This window comes from Thermobia domestica, chromosome 14 (genome assembly GCF_964235325.1).
Source record: "Thermobia domestica chromosome 14, izTheDome1.hap1.1, whole genome shotgun sequence".
Classification (NCBI taxonomy): Eukaryota; Metazoa; Arthropoda; class Insecta; order Zygentoma; family Lepismatidae; genus Thermobia; species Thermobia domestica.
Window position 1 is genome coordinate 141,392,824 of NC_137467.1, and position 21,208 is coordinate 141,414,031.

The 21,208-nt window shown below is 36.1% G+C and overlaps 1 protein-coding gene across 4 annotated transcripts in view; it reads right to left on the reverse strand.

The window, feature by feature from the left end:
* The window catches only part of LOC145670359 (gamma-butyrobetaine dioxygenase-like), a 55,975-nt gene extending 39,527 nt beyond the window's left edge, over positions 1-16,448 (reverse strand). Inside the window, exon 1 of one of the 4 annotated variants that reach the window (XM_081738936.1) lies at positions 16,343-16,448. The gene's annotated coding sequence lies outside the window, so the exon portion shown is untranslated. Of the gene's footprint in view, positions 1-15,720; positions 15,930-16,028; positions 16,199-16,342 lie in introns of those variants that run through there. The other 3 variants (XM_081738937.1, XM_081738935.1, XM_081738933.1) reach the window with 3 other exon arrangements.
* Positions 16,449-21,208: the final 4,760 nt, after the last annotated feature.

The following is a 21,208-nucleotide window of genomic DNA, read 5'->3' on the forward strand; positions in this document are numbered from 1 at the left end:
GATGGGTATCAGATTTAAAATATTACGAAGGTTTAGCCTATTGCCGAAAGTTTTCAGTTACCGGTACGCAAAATTCATGTACCCTTGCACTTAACAGTAGCCGTGAATCTTGACACTTATTTACAAGAAATCAACGTTTAGAATCATTTTGTTTCAAAACCAAAGAAACATGCCAAAATAAATAAAACTTAATTTCGAGCAGTGTTACCGAAAGAGAATAATTTTCAAGATTTTCAGGGAATCTAAACATCTTTTCCTCACTGGGGGAAAATGTGTGTGTGGTACACACATTTTCTTGAGGTTACGACAATCGCTCTGTACTGAGATTCTAGCTTTCTTTTCCCCCCCATCGAATGAAATCACGATGTCACATTGCCCGAATCTGCATGTGTGCGGCGTTGAGGGAAACTTTACGCACTTAACACTTCATGATATGAATTTCACACATGCACCAGAAAATATAATCACACATGTTTGTTTGTCGAGACAAGGAAATTTTGAAGCCAAATACCTGGAGTGAGTTTTCACTTGCACTGGTTCCTACTTACGTGATTTCATCTCTTGAACAGAGACTAAACGGATATATTAAAAAAAAGTTTACTGACGAACAAATCCACTCGAGTCTTCTGGGAGACTCTTCAACTGTGGTCCCAAAATAATTTGTTGATACCACCTACTGCAGCACCTATCCGGAAAAAGCCATCGAGCGTCGCTTGACTTCTTCTTCTTCGATGCCTGCACAACGACTCGATGTTTGCTCTCCGTCACCGTCTCCTCTAGCTTCTCTTACGTTCTCTCGTCGACCGAGAACGTAAAATTTGCCGATGGGCTCAATCCGTAACGATAGACAACTTCCATGCTAGTATCCCTTATGCAATACGAAATCACTTCACAATTTTGAATATTATTGGTTTAATAATTTTGTTAAAACACCAAGCACAGCACGTTTATCTCTGCTGACAATTTCTAATACTCGCCAAAACGAAGAATTTATCACAGTTTTAACGTAACCACAAATTATTCCACAATTTCTGCAGACGCTGAACACTGTACGTCTGTCTCCTGAAATGGCTGACGCCGTAAGCCAAAGAATTACATGAAGATGATCCCTAATTGGAAGATAATCGTGACGTAACTATCGGATGATAGGCTTCTGTGCGAAGATCAAAGAAAACCGAAATCTCAGCCGCAGCTGTGATTGTGGATTATCCAATCAAATAATTTACTTCGAAACAAAGAGATGCACCAAGAAGAAATTATGGCTGACTTTCTTAATTTGGAATTTTGAAGAAGATTTTTCGAAATAAAATTTTTAGCTTTCTTGTGAAGATTCCCTATGCCGAAATATGAATAGAAATAAACTGAAAACCATTGAAAAAGCTGGAATATACACTTATTTGTCTAAAATAATGATATGTACTTGGATAAATGCGTAAAATATACAAACTATAATTAATAATCATGTAATCTTCATATAATATCCATTGAAACGATTTGTTTTACTAAAATTACGCAAAATTTTCGACCTACGGTTTTCCTATCATAAAATAAAAGTTTCTCTTACATTCTAAATAAAATTTAAAATTTCCCTGCCAATATACAAGGTGCTCAAAAGCACCGGGCCATGTTACGTTATGCTGAGCATAAGGTAACACACTACCTGCTCTCAAGTGCATGTTAACGAACAAAATTCATGAGTCATGCTGGTATTAAGAAAGATGCTCCATTGTAATGCAATAGTCAAAGGGTGGATGACAGAATTAAAACGCGATAGACATCATTATGCGATGAGGATCGTACGAGGCGCTCTAAAAACAGAGAAAACAGGCCAATTTGTGACAACTGTGCATGATATCGTTCTAAATGATCGTTGTGTGACTATTAAAGTCATATTTGAACGTAAGAAAATATCAACAGAGCGAGTACATTCCATTATCCATGATGTCCTGCACATGAGAAAGATACCAACACGCCGCATGGTGAGTCCACGAAATCTTAATGTCGATCAGAAGTAACACCAAGTTGAACTTTCAGAGGCCCACTTGACCTATATGTGGTGCTGACACAAACGATGTTGTGAATCAGGTAACGAACAGAAATGGGTTCCTCATTTCGACTTGGAAACGAAGGAACAATCGAGGCAATGGAAACATGACACACCTGCACCATCTAAGAAATTTCGTGTGGAGCTCTCAGCAGGGAGGGTAGTGGCATTCATTTTCTGGGATGCTGGTACGTGACTTCATTGCCAATCAAGGTGGAGTATTACTTCAATCTCCTGTAGAAATTGAGGACCGAAACTGCGAAAAGGGACCTAGGGAACTTGGAAACTGAAAAATGGCGTCATCTCCAACAAATACTGCGCTGTTTCACCCTTCAGCAAATCCACGACTGTGACTTCGCATTGTTACTGCGTCCACCCCACCAGACTTGGTGCCCTCTACTTATCACGTTCTCCGCACTACATAAAAAAATAATAATAAATAAATGAATAAAAAATAAGGAAGAATATTTTCACAGTGATGACGCCATCATGTGGGCTGTGTGCGCTTAGTGTAAAGACCAAGATAAAACCTTTTCTTGTTAGGGGCTGACAATACTGGAGTACCACTAAAAGAGGTGCATAACACTCCAGGGGAACTACGTAGAGAATTTTTAAAATGGAACGCGCCTGGGACATTGGCACCCCCTGTATATCATTATCTTGCAATTTTGACAAAGTATATGTATATCCGGGAATAAACTCAATTGTATGCAAAAGATGTACGAATTATATTTAACAAATGTGTTTAATATATGTACTGTTCCAATTAAGCATGATGAATCTCATATACTATCGGAAAATTACTTCCATGTTTGTTCAGAATGGAGGATAAATAAATGAAATGAAATGTAAATAAATAAATAAACAAAATACACAACTATATCAAAATGCACAATTTTGAGTCTCCAGAACAGCGTTTCCCATCCGGTGTGCCGCGGCACACTGATGTGCCGCGAAAGAGACGTTGGTGTGCCACGAGGAAATCGAAAAAAATATGAATTCTATAGCAACCAAATTGCAAGACATGGGAAGAAATGTATGTTTGTATTTCACATTGCTATGAACTTCCACACCGGAAAAAAAAAATATTGTAATTGTAATATATTATTGTAGGCTACATACATTACTATGTAGGCTAGTAGATAGTGTTTCAAAAACAAAATTTTATTTGTCGGAGCCTCATACACATCAATGTTGAAAAGTATTTTCCTATGCTTCAGTTGACTTCATTTGACTGGGTGAGGGACACCTTTGCGCCTTCTGTCCTACAGTCAGCAAAATTAAATGTCCAGGAAGAAAGTGAATTGGTCGATATGAGGAATGACCGATGTTTGAAGCTCCAGCACTCACAGCAAGACATGGCATCATTCTGGATTTCTCTCCGGAGAGAATATCGAGCTATTTCTACAAAGGCTGTGAAAGTTCTGATTCCCTTTTCTACATCCTACTTAAGTATAGCAAGTTTTTCAGCAATGAACACAATTAGGTGTAAGAACAGTTCACAACTGTTAACTCCGGAACATGTTACAAAGGTGTTTATCAACTATCCGTGCAGAAGTGAAGATGACTATGAAAGAATATCAAGCTAAAGTTGCACATTACTTTTGCTTCATGCATCAACTTGTTTTGCTTATTTGTGAAAAATTGTAGCCTCTATATAATATTGTTAAACAATTGTAACCTTCAATAAATATTATTGAAGAATTCTAATCTTCATATAATATTTAAAAATGTAACGTATATTAACCATGTTACATACTGATTACATTAATTATAAGTTTTATGCTGTGTTACTTTTCTGTACATTTTTAATGTTGAAAAAAGTATTTGTTATCATTATCAGGGGTGCCCACAAGGTAGGGCTGACGCAAACTGCGTCATTGAAATATTTGGGAGGGGGGGTAAAAATCTATATAAATAATGTTTAAGGGGGTGTAAAAATTAATCGAAAAGTTTTTTTTTTCCCATGGAAGAACACCTATGGATAGACAATTGAGGGGGCTGCGTCATGGACATGAGAGGGGGGGGGGGCACCACTGTCATTATGACCATTATTGTTTCTTTATTGTTGCAGACTATTTCGTAACCTGAAATTTAAAAATATCCTTCAACAGGGTTTGCCCAAGTGGCCCAGCCCGGAAAAACCCGGTGTTTTTTTTCGGGTTGGACCCTCCTGAAAAACCACTTTAAAATCCACCAGGGTTTTTGAGCTTTTTGTTAGTATATTGTTGGTACAACTAAGTTGATCACATTCAAAGTAATTTTTGTCAGATTTTGGTCTTTCCTTGGGCGAATTAGATGCTTTCGCTTTAGGTATACAACATCTTTTAACATAAGACCTTTATAAAATTCTGAATGAATGAGAAACCTTACCTTAGCTTGAGATAATTATAGAGCAAATTAATGTATGGATTATTCCTATAGCCTGTTTGAAGTAAAATATGCAACTTTATATTTTAGAAAATACATTCCGTGACTAGTGTGCTCGCCGACTTGGCGACGCCGAGAGACGTTATCCCTCATATGTTTGACGGGTTTAAGGCCATAGGTGCCGACACTGTCAATAAATATGTAGTGCATTAGTAGAACTATTAGTATTATTTTTTTATTACCTTTGATGGTAACACAAGTATTCTTCAGTAAAATCTGGTTTTCCAACAAGAACAGTTTAGTTCAGTTATTTGTTGCTATTCTTCGAATAAGCATTCTGTAGAATCAACATCAGCAAATAGCGTAAAAATTCTTGTCAAATTTGAAAGTTTAATGTTCAGAGTTCCGAAGACTACGTAACGCTCACTATTTCAAGTGCTCAATTCAAAATTCCGTACTAGTTGAAGTTTCGATGCACAGGGTGGTCCGAAAGTGGGCGTACCCCCCTTTAGTTTCAACAGTATAGTGTTAGTTACAGTCTGTACACAATTACCTTGAAGTCTTAAGAGTCATAAATATCGAAATGATCACCACCCATGTCGTAACACAGCTGAATTCTGCGCCAAGTTCTCGCAGATGTTTTGCAGAGATACTCCGGAGTCACGAGGGTGAAGGCGTGTTCTACAGCAGCTTTCTGCGTTGTGTGATATCGAGTGTTTCTTGTTGCTTTATGAAACCCCAGAGAGCAATGTCTGGTGTTGTCAGATCGGGACTTCTTAGAGGCCAGGCAAAGGGGTTGGTCAAAATGCATAACCTCTTCCAACCCAGCTGCCAGGAAATGTCTGATTCAGGTAATTGAGCATGTGAATCGCGAAGTGCGCTGATGCTCCATCCTACTGTATCACAACAGTGTCTTTTATACCATTTTCTTCCAGTTGAGGCACCAACCACTCATTAAACATCTCCAGGTAAGAATGTCGATTAACATCCTAAAACCGTCAGAAAACACCAATTAGGGGTACGCTCACTTTCGGACCACGCTGTACAGTAAAGAAAGCTGTATTTTCGAGGAAAAAAACTGTCGTGAAAGAAGTACTCGGGAAATTCCCGCAATTGAACGCACAAAGCATCGGAAGTGAATACTTCAACAATAAAACCATTTATTTTAAGCTGGAAAATATTTAATTTCACTTAAGACATTTTGAAATACATACTTTATAAAATATGAATTATATCTTTAATTGTTTTAAATTAATTTTCTGGCAAGAACTGTCTTGCAACAAGTGCTCGGGAAGTTCCCGTAATTGAACGCACAAAGTATGGGAAGTGAACTTCTATAAAACATTTGGCGAATGTCACTGAGGCTTCTGGGATAATTGGATCTACATTTGTTCATTCGTCCTTTAGATCATTAGACGAATATTTCACATCCATCAGTTCTGACCGCCGCCCCACTTTGGAGTCTATCCGCCCCGTCCTGTATCCACTCCTGGTGTACCACACACACTACAGGATACCACTTTCGGTCTTTTAAGTTTAAATTTTCAGGGTATAAGCACGAGCCACTCTAAATATCCTGTATAGATTTTGGCGGCATAACAACGTAAAATTTCAAAATGGCGGCCTTTTTTTTTTTTTTTTTTCCAAAATAGCTGTTATCTACGCTACAAAGCTCAATTTTTGGTTTTTCAAGTTGAAATTTTGAGAGTAGAAGCAAGAGATATCCTAAATTACCTGTACATATTTTGGCAGTGATCCACCGTAAAATTTCAAAATGGGGGCCATTTTTTTTCAAAACAGCAGTGAATAGAAAATTGTTGCAAGTTGTGACAATGATATTCTTGAAATATAAATCATATTTTAACACTTTTACCCCAGGCATTGAAGTATTTCGAAAAGCCCAATTAAATCCGAAAAAAAACCGAAAAAACCCATATGGGCCCAGGTGCGATGGGCTTAAAAAAAACGGATTTTCTCAAATCCTGTCATTCAATCCTTTCGACGAAGCTAACATGCATACATAATACCTACATTTGTATTTTAAAAGTACAAGAGGTTGGTTTGTTCGTATGTTATTTAATGATATTTCTCCTTAGTAAAAGGTTGAATACAGTTTTCGAAAAAGAAAGTGTATTTTTAAAATCCTGAGTCATATATTTCACTGCAATTATTTCCTGTTTTTAAATCAGAAAGAAAAATAAACATAATGATTTACACGAGAGAAAACCAGTGATCAAGCTTTCTTCTTTGTGACAAGGAGATCAGTAATCACAGAAAAAAAAATCACGGTATTTTATATATTTTATATTTACAAATAATAATAATGATATTATGACTGTGCGGCAAGAATTCAAGTTACACTCGTAGTGTACCGCAAGTTGATAAAGTTGGGAAACACTGCTCTAAAATATAAATTTATTTTAGCAGTCGCACTGAAACTTAATCAGTCGCAATTAAAAAGAGCGAGTATGCTCTGAAAATGTTTTTTAAATTTGATCTTTATGAATGTTCTAGGTAGGGTTGCCAATCTTCTCCGTATTATGCACTACAACCAAAGTGGGAAGTTTACAACCACCTAGAGATATCTGTATGTATTTGTTGTGCCAATTTTGAACTTTGTGTGGTAACTTTGAAGAATTCATTCGAAGGCGTGATATATCACACTTTGGCTGGATGTATGCAGCTGTTAATCGTCTATGATGTACAACGAGAGACTTGTTTGTTTCAGGAATGGGGTGACTACCCTGGAAACGGAGGACTCGCCTTACAGACACTTGGTCTAGAAAACATGGCAAAAGACTCTTCTGAGGTTACATATGCAACATGGAAAGAAAATAAATTCATTAAGAAAACTGTTGTCATTGATTCCTTCATTCACGAACTTCGGAAATGGATTATGAAAGCAGTAACACACCAACATCTGGAAAAGTTGCAACAACTACTCATTGCAGAAGTGAAGAGACGTGTATAGAATGAACAACTATGTTTAGTGCTTCACTGTGACTTCACTGAGAATTGGTCTGATTCTGCTACAAGAAGCACAACGGTATTACTGGAGTAATGATCAAGTTCCAATTTTTACAGTCACATATTTTCAAAACAAGACAAGTGTTGCAGTTATAATTGATGACCGAGGGCATGACTCAGCAAATGCATTGTTAGCAATACGCAAAATTCTTCAATCACAGGTAGAAAAGATAGTCATTATTTCTGATGGTGACCCTAGCCACTTCAAAACTCGTTAGCACTTGTTTGAATAACGAAGTTGCTTGTGCTAATAGAGTGTATATATAGTACGACTGGACATGGAAAGGGATCTTGCGGTGGTGTACGGAGCATGCAGAAGCACCACGCTACAAAACAATCTCTCTAGCCCTAGTACAGCTGCAATTCAAAATGCTGAGAAAAGTGGCGAAGTCATACACATCAAGAACCCTCATCTTATTGCCCAAAGAGGAAGTTGAAGAATTCCGCCAGCAGAATATTGAGGAATGGTGCAAGTAAACTACCCCTGTGAAAGAAATTCAGAAGTTACATGTCTTGATTCAGTGACGTGTGAACTTATATTGTACTAACTTTAAAGAGCAAGAAAGAAGAAATTTCATTTGTTCAGATCTCAGAAACGGCAGGAGAATATTCAGATTCACAACCTGCAAAGAAAGATGTTTGTGACCTGTGTATAGCTGTGACTGGTACTTGCAGAGGTTATAGGTATCAGTTGTGAGTTAAATGTTACTACTAGGACCGGCTGCTGGATATAGTTAGCAAGATAGAAACACCACCATCAATTCGCAATGTTTCACAGGTTAGTGCCCCACTTCCTAACTGGTTTAACAGGAATGAAGGAGGATACTGATGCAGTTGAACACACTTTTAGTTCATTGAATTGCTAATTTCAATTCTAAGCAGAGTGCACAGAAATATTATGCTTTGGAATCTATAAAATGTTTAGAACTTGCACTTGGCTTTAATATGTTTGAAAGCTGTATCTGTTATTTATCTTTATGCAGAATTAAAATGCCATGTCAACTAAGACTAGATTTTAATTTCATGATACCAGCAGTAGAGGCGTTAAAATATTAAATAATGCTTTTGATAAAGTGGATACTTTCAAATATTTAGGATCAATATTAACAGACGAAAATCATATTCACGAAGAAATTAAATGTCGACTAAAAGCAGGGAATTCGTGTTACTATTCGGTTCAAAATCTCTTGTCGTCGCGAATTCTGTCGAGGAATTTGAAGCTTAAAATATATAAAACGATAATCATGCCTGTTGTTCTGTATGGTTGTGAAACACGGTCGCTTACTCTGAGGGAAGAACATAGACTGAAAGTATTTGAGAACAGGATCCTGAGAAGAATATTCGGACCCAAGAGGAACGAGAATGGGGAATGGCGGAAGCTTCATAACGAGGAACTACATAGCTTATACGGTTTACCCAACATTGTTAGGGTCGTCAAGTCTAGGAGGCTTAGGTGGGCAGGTCATGTAGCTAGAATGGAAGAAAGTAGAAACGCTTTCAAAGTCTTGACTGGTAGACCCATAGGAAAACGACCATTAGGAAGACCTAGGCGCAGATGGGAGGACAATATTAAGATGGATCTCGCAGAGATAGGAATACAAAGTAGAAACTGGATGCAATTAGCTAAGGATAGAAGTCAGTGGAGAGCTTTTGTGAACGCGGCACTGAACCTCCGGGTTCCATAGGTCATAGAGTTAGTTAGATACCAGTATGTGAGAATGTGAGTAACAGAAACTAGTTTAATATAAGGCAAAATTTTGAAGTATTTATAAATTCTGTTCAACACAAAAATGGCAGTTCTCCTTTTCAGAGTATGTAGTACTGTATGCTACTGATAAAGTCACAAAATCAAAATTTTTGGGATTAGCATTTTAGAATAATAACAATATTTTTTTAAAAAAATTTCAAACTACAGCCAGGGTTGGCAAAAATATAAATAAATAAAATAAAATAAAAAAATAAATAAATAAAACGAAAAACCAGGTTATGGTGGTTTAAACCAGGTTTTTTGGTTTAAACAGATTGGCTTTATCTAGATTACATACGGATTAAAGTAAATTGTTTGGCCTTAACGCCCTTATGCAGTAAAAAGGTTATGAAGCACGAGACCTAAAGCTTAAACAGAGTTCTCAGATTATATGTTTTCCCCGAAAGTTTTACGTTTCTAAAAATGTTTTTACATGACTTTGTTACTGTGATTTTCTTTATAATGAAAGAACTAATTTTTCACACAATATTAACAATGTAATCAACTATGCAAAGAATTTTTCATTACCCAGAAAAAAAAAAACAGAGAGAAGGAAATCTTACTATTGGACTACAAATGTATCTCATCACTATTATTCTACAGGATACGCAAGAGAGAATCACATATAACCTAAAATGTTTTTTTTTTTTAAATAAAAGTTTCTCTTTAGATGTGTTGAGGAAGCTGTTAGAAGTGCCTTGAAAAGATTCGCGTATTTTATGCTTTTGGATGTTTTAAAGTAAGCCTATGAATTTTACTGACTGTTAATAGAAACCAACAGGGCCGGATTTAGGCATGGGCCCGGGACCAGGGCGGCAATTAAAAAAAAAAAAGTATTTAATAAACGACAAAACTATTGAAAATACATATTTCACCAAAGACTCAATAAAAGAAGCGAAAGCTATTTTTTTTCAATGGTCGTGACTTCGATAATATTGTAGCCGATTAGTTGTAGCAAATATTGTCATAAGTCAGTTGGTCATTATGGTGGTTTGATCAGTTGTCGGTGGATCTACTGGAAAGGGCGGCAGTAGGCAGCTCGACACTCGTACTTTCACAAATTGGCGTTTATTTATTTATTTATATATTTATTCAACAAATACCAGATACAGCCCGGAGGCCATTTTACACCGGATAAGTAAATGCAGAGAAAACTAAATACATGGAAGTGCGTCCCGACCGTAACACGGCAAATTATGGATGTGTTAAAATATTAAATAATACTTTTGATAAAGTGGATACTTTCAAATATCTAGGATCAATATTAATAGACGAAAATCATATTCACGAGGAAATTAAATGTCGACTAAAAGCAGGGAATTCGTGCTATTATTCAGTTCAAAATCTCTCGTCGTCACGAATTCTGTCGAGGAATTTGAAGCTTAAAATATATAAAACGATAATCATGCCTGTTGTTCTGTATGGTTGCAGAACTTGGTCACTTACTCTGAGAGAAGAACATATAGACTGAAAGTATTTGAGAACAAGATCCTGAGACGAATATTCAGATCCAATAGGAACGGAAATGGGGAAACTTCATAACGATGAACTCCATAATTTATACGGTTTACCAAACACCGTTAGGGTCATCAAGTCTAGAAGGCTTAGGTGGGCAGGTCATGTAGCTAGGATGGAAGAAAGTAGAAACGCCTTCAAAGTCTTGACTGGAAGACCAATCGAAAAATGACCATTAGGAAGACCTAGGCGTAGGTGGGAGGACAATATTAAGATGGATCTCGCAGAGATAGGAATCCAAAGTAGAAACTGGATCCAGTTGGCTAAGGATAGGAGTGAGTGGAGAGGTTTTGTGAACGCGGCATTGAACCTCCGGGTTCCATAAGCGGTAGTTAGTTAGTTATATAACAACAAGGGAAAGAAATAGGGAAAATCCCAGTTAGGATGGTTGGCGATGAATCCGGAAATCCTGAGGAACGCTTTGTAGATAAAAAAACCTACGAAGATCATACAGGGAAGGAACTGGCTGAATCAGTTTTTGGATTTCTTAAGGCTTAGGCTTAGACATTCAGAATTGTCGCGGACAATTGTTCGATAATGCATCAAATATGTCCGGAATATATTCTGGGTTACAAGCTAGACTAAAAGAAGCAAATCCATTGGTATTTTGTTTTTCATGGTGTGACCATTTCCTTAACTTGGTAGGATCTGGCGCTGCAGAATTTTGTTATATCTAAAGATCATTTTTTGACTTGTCACAAGAACTCTATATTTGTTTTCTTCCTCCAGCCGATGGAATATTTTAGAGTCATTTTTCAAGCCTGATGATAAGAACATTTCTATCAAATCACTGGGCATAACAAGATGGTCCGGCTGGGAAGATGCATGCAAAAGCTTAAACAGAAATTTTGAGGCAATTGCAAAGGCTCTCAACTGAATGATTCTCAGCCACCAAAGCTAAAGGTTTTTTGTTTCTCCTGAAACTTCGTTTATGGCAGCCTTATGGAGAGACATTCTCAGTAGATTTAATTCTGTGAGTGAAAAGATACAATCCTATAATATGACTGCAGCTACAGTTGTGAGTCTGTACTCATCTCTTATTACATTTGTGGATGAACTTGAGTGCTGAAGAAATCACCACAGCAGTTAATTCTCTGCAGGAAGGGTATATATAACTGACATCGAGAAATCTTTGTTTGTTGTTGAGTGCCTTCATTTAAAAGGACTTTTAGCTGAAGAGACATTGGGAAGTGCTGAAGAAATGTCACTATCGCAACTTAACCGATTTCTGATGTCGAAAAATCTTCAAGACATCCTAACTAAAGTATTTGCCTTAAAGTTTTTTATGTACACCAGCAACTAATTGTGCGACGGAAAAATCATTTTCCACATTGCCAAGAATCAAAAACTGTTTGAGATCTACTCTTTCTCAGAAAAGACTGGTTCATCTAGCTGTTTTAGCCATCGAAAATGACTTCACTGTTAAACTTAATTTTGATGACGTTACTAATGATTTTGCCAATGTCAAAGCAAGGCGTAAACAGTTTTGATACACAGAAGTTTCAGAAACGTCATTTTGTAATTTTTTTGTCAATAATATAACTCTCTATCATTTACGATTGTTTTATATTTTGCCTTCTTTTACACCATGTAATGCTGAATAGGTTACGTAGAAGCCAGGTAAGTTTTAATGAATCTACTCCAAATGCTGGCCAGATATAGAAATTAAAATATACTACATAAAATGAGTAATAAGAAATACGAACAGTAATAATTAGTAATAGTAATAATTAGTAACAATTATAATTTAGTAGCAAACGTAAAGTAAGATTTTAAGAAATGGAGCTGGAAAATGAAAGTTTTGGAGAGCGATGCGATTAGTGTGCTTATTGGCGGCAATTTCACTATGGCCCATGGGCGCAAAACATGAAAATCCGGCCTTGGATATCAATCCCATTTTATTAAATAGTAATTATAGCTTCGTACGGTTATTATTTGGTTTTCTTAATGGAGCATCTCCCTCCACTCTTTAGAAGTACGTAAAGCAACAGCGTTTCTTGACTTTTACACGTATGAGTGTATTGATGAATAAAGTCCTACATAAAATAATAAGTGTGATGTAAAAGTTCAGTGGACTGAAGAGTAAATGCTCTCAATAATTTCACCAATTAAAAGCCGATGCCATCTTCAAAAAGAGAAAGAAGAAATAGAAAACACAGTAAACAATGCACCCATCCGGGATATATTGAACCGAAAAAATGAGAGGTTACTGGATTGTCTATTTGGTAAAAGATGTTCCAGACATAATCCTTAGTGTTACAAAGTAAGTAGGTTGAAGAAAATGAGCTCAGATTAAATATAAAACGAATAATAAAATAAAATTTTCTCCCATGCACTAAACACAAGGAGAAAGCTAAAATCAAAAATACTGCAACAATTACTAGAAACATTTCCTTTCTCATTTTATTGAATTACTACTGTTTATAAATAAATAGCAAGCACTCACCTTTGTATCGTAATGAAATAAAAAAAAAATTCCAGGAATATCTCTATGAATATATAAGGAAGCAAACGGAACTAGGTGAATGTTATTAGGGGTTAAGTTCCAAAGTTGGTCGTCCGTTTGTAGCAAAATTTTGAAAATTTACCGGGAAAAATGGATATTTTGCTAGTTTGTAAGGAAAGCAAAAGTTCTGTTTATTTTTCTTTATAAGCGGTTATAAACATGGAACTATTTGACAAGCAGAGGGAACTACTTCGCGCACGGTTATCACATGTTGGGTTGTAGGAAAGTAACTGGCATTTGTATAATTAACATGCCTGCGGGTGTACAGAGACGCTCCCATTGGTATCCTCACGCAGAAATGAGAAATTACACTCCATTAATTTTAGCAAAATGGGTCCAAACTTCCCTAAGCTAACCCGATCCTAGCTCTTGATTGTGTGCTTATGACTGGAATGCTTTTCAGACACCAACAATTACTGAATTTGAGAGGTTATGAACAGTGGTGCTATTTTAATTTTTTAAAACCGGTTCAGGAGATATAAATTACATCCGTCCATCTACTATCTCTCTCATATATTTGTAGGGGGCCGCGGTGGCTCAGTGGTAGAGCGCTCACCTCTGCTGCATAGGGTCCCTCGTTCGACCCCAGCTCGCGTCAAATGAACTTTGTGGTGGGCAAATACTGTGTGCGTGAGTTTTATCGGAGTTTACCCGTTTCCTCACACTTTATTCATTCCACCATTCCATTCATTTCTCATCATCACTGTCTCCTTTAGCCTAGCCGGCATGATCGTGAGACGTAAAACTCAAATATTTCATTTCATTTCATATATATGTTGTGGAGAGATAATAGATGGATAGATAAAATTTTCATAGGAAACAAACCGTACAAGATAGACAAAAGCAAATCTTTTACTGGATACCACAAATAACAAATAGCGACCTTCACAACATTGTAATACAAGGCGGTAACGAAATTATATATACAGCACTGCGAACATATTGGGAAGACCTTCATCCAGCAATGAATTGTCAATTGATGATAATGGTATTATGTATTTCAGATATAAATCTCAACAGTTCACTCATATGATCCCAGTTCTCATTCCTGATATCTGAGCATTTGAGATTAAGGAATAAACGTTTATATCTTGTTCTGAGAGACTATGGGCCTTATGCAGAGTCGTTTTGTTATATGATTAGCAAGATACTAAAGGACGGACTACTACAGCACACATATGTTAGTTGAACTCTTTAATATGGCACTAATCACGCTTCAGAACGACTCTAGCAAGGCATTATATGTTTAACTCTGTAGCTGTAAGAATTTCCAGAAACAGACATAAAATTTATCGTTCCCCCACGCCGCCATTAATCTTTTGGTATATATAGAGCAAAGCAAGGTTCTTTAAATAGGTCAATTGTTTTTGGCTGTGAAAAATTTGTATCCAACAAGCTCTCCCTTCCAGCTGCGTATATATGTGTGAGAGTCTATGACTTAGTATAACAAACGGTGTTCTGCGAACTTGAAATATTTTAATAACTAGTTCTGGCGAATCGGCTGAACAGCACGACTGGTTATGAACAAAAAATAAAGCTATCAGACGTTCTTTTTCGCTCAGACATGGCCCCTTTTCAGAACCGAAAAATGGTCCGGGCGAGCTTTTAGTAATGGAAAAATGTCCTTTTGGGATACAGACAACTACTTAAAGATTCATAAAAAAATATACATTTGTAAATACCCTGAGTTAGTATCAATATTATTACAATCTTACATTTCTAAGAAAATACACCACATCCAGCTGTAATGGAGAAGTGAAGAAAATATTACTGAACTCGATATTGGAAACTTTTAGTTGTATAAATCTCCTTGCTTTCTCGAATAAATTGTTTTGTACAAACAAACAAAAAAAGAAAGAAAAAAAGATTTCTCTGAAGTGTCGAGTGGTAACCCTATTTGAAGAGCAAAAGTCACCGCAATTGTGAGAGTAAAAGCTCTTGAAAGGGAAACTACGACTCAGTAAATATGAATTTCTAGAATTTAGCTTTTCTTTTCAATTCTTTCCGTACGCACTTAAAATCCAATAATTTATAACAAATGTCATGCTGAAAGCAACGAAGACGATCAGCAGGGAAGTTACTAAAATATTTTTATACTTAAACGATACTAAAATATATAATTTGATACTTGTCTCTGTGAAAACCTATTAATCTTCTAAAGCAACGAAGACGATCAGCAGGGAAGTTACTAAAATATTTTTATACTTAAACGATACTAAAATATATAATTTGATACTTGTCTCTGTGAATACCTATTAATCTTCTATCTCCTAGTTCGTAGGCAAAAAATAGCTCGCGCATAGAAAATTGTAATAATAAACTATTATTACTGCAGTTTCCTTACTGCTACGATAAAAATACAATAAGTCATGCCTAGTTTTCCTATCAAATCATAAATATCATTTCTACTGTATTACCAATATACTCATATAGGCCTATATTCTATTAAAACATTGTGAATGTTCTTACTAACACACTGTCTTACAAAGAATTACCGAAATGTCACCTTACCTGATTTTAACAATATCTACACTATCATTATATGACCTAATATTCACTATCACACATATCAATCAAGATCATTGACCAACATCAAGACTTCCGCTGCACTTTGTATTACGCGCATTCCAACAATACACTACTGTATTATTATTACCAGTAACTACCGGTACGAACACGAACTCTTGTTGCTTCTATTGCTCGCACTATTTGTTTGGGAAATTCTGATTCGACCTTGTGTACATGCTTTAAAAAAATACGCAAGATAAAAGATACATTTTTAAATAATTTCATAAGTAGATAACATCAAATTAACTTACTCTGACCCTGAACTTGTTGCGACAGGATTAAATCTACATTCTGTAAGATCCCTTTTACTTAATCATCTTGACAAGCACAACAAAAAAGTACATCCGAGTATTGATCATTGGACTATGGTCAAAGAAAATTCAACCCTCCCCACTCATGTAAACAATACCCTTAGCAGCAGAAAGAAGTCTCAGCTGTTATCTGCTTGCCAAATACCGGCTCAAAGAAAGTGAACTTCTTTAACACTACAATTAAACAAATACAATTCTGAAAATAATTTTATTCTGAACGTAACAAAATAAATAAATTATTTTCTTACTCTAACCTTGGTGACAAGACTAAACAGACCTTGCAAGTAACAAATTCTGTAAATTGTTTTCTGTCATTACTACGACAGACGTGCTCTTATCTACCTTTGTCAGTGCTGCCATCTGCATAGTTAAAAACAACAAAACTTGCGCATTTACGGAAAGGTGATCAATAGTTGCACATATTTTTATTTTTATTATTTTTTCAATTTATCGTATTGGTAACATGATAAGAAGGGCAATAATTAAGGTTATGTGATATGTTATCAAGGAAATAAGAGCAAGCAGCTTAAACTGTTATTTCGTTGTAAGGTTGTTTCAGATTAAGAAATCGAGCATAATGGGTATTGCAATCACTCAAGGTAAACAGTAATTATTTTCAAGCTAAATACTGTTTGTTTAAACTTTTCTACTCGAAAATATACTTCTCATCATGTTATTCCCAAGGTTAAAAGCTGGAATATACAAAAATTAGAGTTACGATGTAGTATACTTAAAAAAAAGAGGAAATTCCAGGATTTCACAAAAATATTTATATTACTCAATGAATGTTAATGTCATGGCGAGAAAATAAAAGTAATACAACTAAACTTCCATGTTTTCCATTGTTCAAGCTTTGCTTTTAGTATACGTAAACTTGATTTGAAGTACTTGCTGAGCAAAACAATATGTTTATTGCTTTACTCAGCAAGTACTTTAAATCAAATTAAATTTCTATAATATCGATTACAGACAGCTGTATGTGTTGTATTTCTTTGGAAATTGAACATTGCAACAATGTTAGCAATCATTTACAAAAATATTGTTATGAACAGAATATCAAATAGACCTAAAGTAAAAAGCATAGAGGATAATATTTTCACTGACTAAGCAGGTAGGCTATAGGACTACTTAACTCAAGAGTACGTAGAAGACACTGATTTGGATTCAATGCATATTTAATTTTCTTATTTATTAATATTTTTGTACCACAATGCTTTGAGTATGTATCTTGATACTTTTGTGTATTCAATACTGACATGTTTTATACCATTTGTATATTTCTATATCATGTAATGGTTCTATTAACGCAAAAATCTAAAACTTCCAGTTCATATGCGTTTGTGGTGGTCAGTGGGTTTTCTCGGGTTTCCGTTTCTTCGTTCCACCAGGGATAAAAGTGGATCTGAAAAAGTAGGGGACGAATGACGTCATGCCGAAACCCGTGTCTATCTTTGTCCATTGTAATTTTTTTAGGAAGTGGAGAGATGCCATATATATTTTTTGGGAAGTGGGGTAATGACGTCCTCCACGTACCCCCTCACATTTATCCATGCTTTCCACCAATTCTTTTCTAATCATTCCTACCATTATCCGTCTTTTTTTTTTTTAGCGTATAAGGCATAATCATGGGGCGTAAAAACTGGAAGGTTTCATTTATTAGGACCATACCTTATTGTAATGTTACGTACGTTCGTTACTTCACACGATAACTTGAACGAAAGTTAGTTTTTTAATCGGGCGTCATTTGGGGAAGGTTAGGAGTCAACTGCTTCCTCGCAAGAGTGTGAGAAACATGCATTTTAATGACTCGTATACAGTGCCGCATTTAGGAGGAAACAGTTGATGAGTACTTTAAATTATATGCCCGTAGCCAAACTCTCTTTATAAAAATTGTTGCGAAAGTACCCAAATTCTGAAATATTGATTTTTGGAGAGAGCACATACTAGTTTCTGAGTGTAGTCTTGATCCGACTAAGGTAGGTCCCATAGTTTTGGAGTTATGGATCTTTAAAGTTCATTTTTTCATGTTTTCGGCAGCTTATAACTCCGAAAGGAAGCATTTGTGCACCCAAGTTGATCTATGCTTTTTGTTTTATCTTGGTATCAGGAATCATCTCCCAAACGTCAGTGTTGTTTTGAAACAACCTGTATAAACGCAAGCCAATTCGTTCATAAATGCCGTTTCACGTGACTCTCTTCACTGCCTTTAGCAGAGTTTATTTATTTTATTGATCTACTGATTTTTGGGAGTTGAAGCAATTGTTTGTGCCCCAAATGAGAATATTAGCCTATTTCCCCAGAAACCCATCCGAACCATTTTATAGGCAAATGAAAAAAGGTGACCGAGTAAAAGAGGATGTACTAATTAAAATCATAAATCGATTTCCTTCAGAGCCAAAATTAAATAATTGAAGACAAATTTATGAATTTGGATTTCTAAACTATGCTACGCATATTCTATGTATGGACAATCATAGAATGGCAATGTCCATTCGTCGATCGGTCTATCTCTCCTCGATAGGTATGAGAGGGAAAACGGTAAGAGAGGACGAGAAGTAGTTTCTTCAATCGATTCAGCGTCTCAAGAATAGGTTCCATCTCCTTCCCAAGACCTTTATTCAAAATCGAAACTGATAGAAATAATCCATTTCCAGTTATAAACTTGATCAGCATAGAGAAAAAATTGTAATAGATGGCCAAAATCAGTTTTTAAAGAATAGATCAGCGTCTCAAGAATATATTTTAAATAAAATTTAACCTTATCTATCCGCTAAAACTGCAAGTGGTAGAAATCCATTATCATTTGCAGTTTCAAAGAAAATGAAATAAAATCTTTGACTTTTACGTCCCACGCTTATGCCGGCTAGACTAAAGGGGACGCTGATAATGGGAAATGAAAGCAATGGCGGAATGAATAAAGTGGGATGAAGCGGGAGAATACCGAGAAATCCACCAACACTGCCCACTACAGAGTACACGTATCGCGAGCTGGGATCGAACCAGGAATGCACACACCAGAGGGGAGCGCTCTACCTCTGATCCAGCGTGTCCCCCTATTTGCGGTTTCAGAAGCAATCTTCATAGGCTAAAAACGAAAAGAGATAAAAAGAATGCCTTTTGATATGGATTCGTCGTCTCGTGAAGAAGTTCTACCTTGAATTTTATCCTTCTCTTTAAGCCGGAAGTAGTAAAAAACTACAACTCCCGGTCGCAAGAGTAGATTCATTAAGACATACAAGAAACAAACTTAGCAGTATGATGTAGAATTTTAAACGACAAGGGGATGCCGCCTATTGCAAAATTACGTAAGTTTTGAGATGTGTTACAAGCTAGAGAAAGTTTTGTGCCGTTAGGTGTACATAGATGAAATTAGGTGAGTATTTTCATGTAAGGTGAACTACATGTATCACGTGACTTTTTATTCTCTCGCAATAATTTACTTGATGAGCAATCTTTGATTGTTATGTAATAAAATTTCCTAATAATTTTAATGCATAATATGCATACCATACTCGTTGTTAAATTTGATTGTGATGTAATAAAATTTCGGAATTTTAATGGATCGCTTCCGTAGGAACTTCAGAGGAGTTATATTCCGAAAATAGTAAAAAAAAATGTGATGTAATAAAATTAAACTCGAACCCAGCTTATTCTTTTGTTTTCCTTAAAAATAGTTAAAACTTGATCCCTATGGTCCCTTAGCTCCTGTAAAGAATGGTCCCTGTACCCACTGTAAAGAATGGTTCCCAGGACCCTCACGTTGTGTCCTCCGAATGCTTTCAATTTTTGATAGATCGCTTCATTTGAAGCTCTGATTATGTATTAGATTGTATCTTTACACTCACTTGTAATATTTATTTAAACACTCAATGAGTGTGAACAATGAAAAGTCGGATTAGAAATTGTCTTCTACGAATAAAAAATCCACGGCAAAGGCGTGCACGCTAGTCGCTTAGCCACGAAGCAGATTGAATATTACTTTTGGAACGGAGAAAATGTAACCCAATGTAGAGGAAGAGGACCCAACGGGAATTGAATCCGGGAATCCGGGAAACCCACGCCAAAGGCGTATACGATAACAGGTTAGCTACGGAATAAATTAAATCTATATATATAAAAGAGAACGCACAAATCCTTTGTGAACTCATCACGCTAATACGGCTGAACCAATTTCTTTCATTTTTGGGGGGTTGTTAGGATTTGGACCCTAGATGGTTTTTATCATATCACTTTAATTTTTAATTACCAGTGTCTTGAGATAATTGACCATTCAAGTGTCCATACGTACAAATCCTTTGTTATTAGTTCATCATAGGTAAAAATAAACGTATTTATATGCAACCCGCATGACCATGTGACTCGGCGGGTTAACATAAATGACAGGCGCTATAATGTTAACATTAATGCAATCTTCTATGGTTTTTATCATATCAATTGAAAGCGAAAAAGTAAAAATTATCTAAGTAACAAAGTTTATTGCGTTCCGGGGTGACCGCAGCGAAGCGGGGCGGGTTAACATAAATGACAGGCGATATAATGTTAACATTTACTGCAATCTTCTATGGTTTTTATCATATCACTTGAAAGCGAAAAAGTAAAAATTATCTAAGTAACAAAGTTTATTGCGTTTTGGGGTGACCGCAGCGAAGCGGGGTGAACGCTGCTAGTACAGGATATGGAAGGAACATTTCTTTATTCATTCGTAATATGTAAAATTTTACTCGTTGGTAATAGTCTGAAATGACATCGTGAACTTTCGAGGTGGGAATATTTATTTATTCTTTCATTTATTTTTCATTTTTTCATATGCTTGGGTGGTAATAATCTGAAAGACCTCTTCATGCTGGTGTATATACTGTATACTGTTGTACATCGTTCTCTGCCAAATTCACGAGATTGACTGAAGAGCTTACAGGAAAACTCGGTGTGCGGGTGAAAGCTTGTGTCTTCGACGTCAGTATCCCTACGTCAGGCCCTGCCGTGTGGCTGACCTCCAGTGCCCGTTAGAGGAAAAGTGTATTGGTATATCGTATGAAGCTCTCCTTTGCTGGCGTAGACCTATGTATTTCATTTACCCTTTACGAAAACATTTCCCTCTCTTTCTTTCCTGCATAGTGTGT